The following is a 3,946-nucleotide window of genomic DNA, read 5'->3' as shown; positions in this document are numbered from 1 at the left end:
AAGATGTGAATAAGACATAAAAGATCATTCAGAAGTAGCCTGACTAAAAAAATAAAGGACATAATGTATGATTCTATTTATATAAAGCTGTGGAAAATGCCGACTGATCTACAGTGACAGAGAGTAGATCAATGGTTGCTTGGGGAGCTGGGAAGCAGGGAGGGGTGGGGAACAAAGAGACCTCTCAGGTGGTGGATCTGCCCCCATCTTGATTTGGTGCTTGTTTCACGGGTGTATATGTATGCCAAAACATCAAATTATACATTAAACATTGTAAACATTTATTGTTTGTCAATTATGCCTCAATAAAGCTGTTTTTTTTTAAAGGGTGAGAGAAGTAAATGAGATAGTATGTGCAAAACAATTAGCACAGCATGTGGTACAAGTAAAAGTCTCCAGAAATATGGGCTTCTTTCCCCACTGATGTCAAAGGGCTATTTAAAATAGTACTGTGCTCCATAAACATCCATCAGTACTACAAACACTGAAATCTTCCCAGAAGTTTTATAGCTTGATAAATATTTTCAAAGAAAAATATGGGACAATATGAAAATATCTGTGGCTTTTTAAGGATATAATTTGGAGGCTTTCTTTCAAATCTTCATTAGAAGCATATTTTCATTGTTGGAATCACATTACACATAGGACTTGCATGCCACTTTCCACTCCATGTTTTTAAGTAAAATGTCTTGCATGTTGTTTTTAATGGCTGCCTTGTAATTTTTTCAGTGGTAAGAATTCTGGATATATTTTAAAGATAGAGCTGCCAGGATTTGCTGACAGATTGAATGTGGGGCATGAGAGAAAGAGGACTCAGCGATGATGCTGAGGTTTCTGGCCTGAGCAATTAGAAGTTCAGTAAAGTGGATAGTTTTTGAGATGAGGAAGAGTGTGAAAAGGGCAGATTAGAGGGGAGGATGAGGAATTTAGTTTGGACAAGTTAGGTATCAAACATCAACATGGAGATGTGGAGTAGGCAGTTGGACTTGAGATTAGAGAGGAGGTCTGGCTGGAGATAAAAATTTGGGAGTCTCCAATATGAAGATGGGATTTAAAACCATGAGCTGGATGAGGTTTTCAAGGGCGTGAGTATAAATAAACAGAAGAGGTTCAACCGCTGAGTCATGGGGGCCATCTAGTGTCAGCAATCCTGGAGCTGAAGAGGAATCAGCAAAGGTGACAGAAAAGGAGTGTCAGGAGGGTGGAAATCCCAGAAGAGGTGGCTGTCCACGATGTTTATATGAGAGAATGCTGCTGGTCATTTAAGTAACAGTGGCTATATCAAGGGCAATTTTGGTGGAGTGCTATGAGCCAAACTATTATTGGAATAGATTCAAAAGGTTATCATAAATAGAAATTTCTCCAAGGAAGATAATGGCCAATAAGCACATGAAAAGATGCTCAACATTAGTAGCTCTCAGGGAAAGACATATCAAAATGACAATGAGATACCACGTCACATCCATAAGGATGGCTACAATCGAAAGGAAAATAAGTGTTGGTGGGATATGGAGCATTGCTTTTATAAAGGGGTAAATTTTTAGAGATTCTTGTCATTTTCCCTGATGTCTCAGTTAGCATTCCGGGTTTTATCTTCTCAGGAGTAGTTTATGTAAGAATGTTTACGATCTGTTCCTTGAATATTTGGTAAGACTCACCATGAAAGAATTTCCTAAGTCTGGATATTTCTTCATGGAAAGATTTAAAATTACTGCTTTATTTGGTTTCACAGCACAGGCTTTCTATTTTTTTTCTAGGTATTTGAAAATTTTCTCTAAGTTTTGAAATTCATTGGCATAAAATTATTCATAGTATTATACTCTTACCGTCTTTTAAATTTATAATGCATATGTGATTCTCATTTTACATCCTTAATATTATCTATTTGTGCATTATCTCTTTGCCCCCCCATAAATCCTGCCAGATGATTGTCTATTTTATTAATCTTTTTTTTTCAAACTTTTGTTTGCTGGTCATCTCTACTGTATTTTACTACATCATCTATTTCTGCTCCTTATTATCTACTTTCTTCTACTTGCCTTGAGGTTATTTTGTTATTCTTTTGCTAACCTTTTAGGTTGGATGCTTAGCTCACTAATTTTCCACATTTCTTCTTTTCTAAAAGAAGCATTTAATGTGACGAATTTCCCTCAAATATTACTTTCATTGCATCTCATACATTTTGATATTTAAACGTTTATTATTGCTTAGTTCTAAATATTTTCAACTTTCAATTATGGCTTTGACCCATGATTTACTAAAGAGCATGCATTTAATTTCCAAAGTTAATTTTCAAAGTCTCACTTGTCATTTTATTATTGGTACTTGAATTAACTGCATTGCAATTAGAAAATGTCATCTGCATAACACTAATTCTATAAGATGTGTTGAGTCATGCTTCATGACTAGGCACTTAATCAATGTTTATAAATGCTCCATGAATGCTTGAGAAGAATGCACATTTTAAAATTGTTGGGTACAGAGTTTTATATACGACCATTAGATTAAGACCGTGTTATTGTGGTATTCAGTTTTGTTTTTTAATCTATATGTCAGAAGCTCAGCCAGCTGAGCTGGGGGAGACAGAGAGAGAGAGAGAGAGAGAGTGAGCTGCCAGGTGTCTGAGTAGCTGATGAAAACAAGCCAAAAATGAAAGGGCTTAACCACTTACTGCTTTGGAACAAGCAAGTAGCTAAACTGCAGATTCTGTTCCGCTTTCCCCCAGGGAAGTACACACTGGTCCAGGTCAGCTGGATCAGTGATGTGGGGATCATCTCACTGTTGAGGGAGCCCCGGAACAAAAGACACCAATAGTTTTATGGCCCCTGGGGTCGGGGCTGAGGGCAGGGGGGAAGGATGAGGCGTGGAAAAGTACTGAGTAAGCCTGGGCGAAGGTGCCTTTGACGGTTCCCCTCTGCTCCCCATAAGGAGGCCTCAGCCCAGGCACCTGAAGAAGAGATCTGACCAAGGCTTAGATAAAAGCTTAGAAATAAAGGTTCTGGGAGTAGGAATGCAAGTATGCCAAAGAGCATGATTGGCCAGAGGGGCCTGAGTCCTTGCCTGCAAGTCCTCTCAGAGGCTGCAATGCATTGGCTGTACCCCAAATCTGATGTAGGCCTCTTCCCCAAGAGGCCTGCCAGGTAAAACTTTTGTAACTGCCTGTGATCAGACCTGAAAAAAACCACACATAGGTTTTAACCAGGTACCATACTCTTCACTATATTGTCAGTTTGACTTATAAATAATTAAGAAAGGTGGGTACAGGGTAATGTGGATTTATCCATTCTCCCCTGCAGTCCTATCAAATTTTTTTTTTTTTTTTTTTTTTTTTTTGTGGTACGCGGGCCTCTCACTGTTGTGGCCTCTCCCGTTGCAGAGCACAGGCTCCAGACGCACAGGCTCAGCGGCCATGGCTCACGGGCCCAGCCGCTCCGCGGCATGTGGGATCTTCCTGGATCAGGGCACGAACCCGAGTCCCCTGCATCAGCAGGCGGACTCTCAACCACTGCACCACCAGGGAAGCCCTCAAATTTTGTTTTACACATTTGAGGCTACTTTATTAGGAGCATGCAACTTTAGAGTTGTTGTATCTTCCTGATGAATTAAATAATCATAATGATACCCTTATCTCTAATCATGCTTTTGCTTAACAATCCATTCTGTGGATATTAATATAGTTACACTAGGTTTCCTTGGTTAATGATTTTGCTGGAAAACTTTTCCCCTTCCTTTTACTTTTGATCTTGCCATATCCTTATGCCTTAGGCATGTCTCTTAAAAATAGCGCATCTCTAGATTTAAAGAATCTAATTTGATAAAATGTAAGTTTAGTCCATTTATATTTAATATGATTTTTAAATTTGGACTTTTTTCTACTTTTCTCTCTCTTACCTTATTATCCCTATTTGTCCTGGATTTTCTATGCTTTTTTTTCCTCTTATCTTGC

The sequence above is a fragment of the Neophocaena asiaeorientalis genome, unplaced genomic scaffold, assembly GCF_003031525.2.
Source record: "Neophocaena asiaeorientalis asiaeorientalis breed wild unplaced genomic scaffold, Neophocaena_asiaeorientalis_V1.1 scaffold39, whole genome shotgun sequence".
In the NCBI taxonomy this organism is placed as follows: Eukaryota; Metazoa; Chordata; class Mammalia; order Artiodactyla; family Phocoenidae; genus Neophocaena; species Neophocaena asiaeorientalis.
This window is presented reverse-complemented; position numbering follows the sequence as displayed.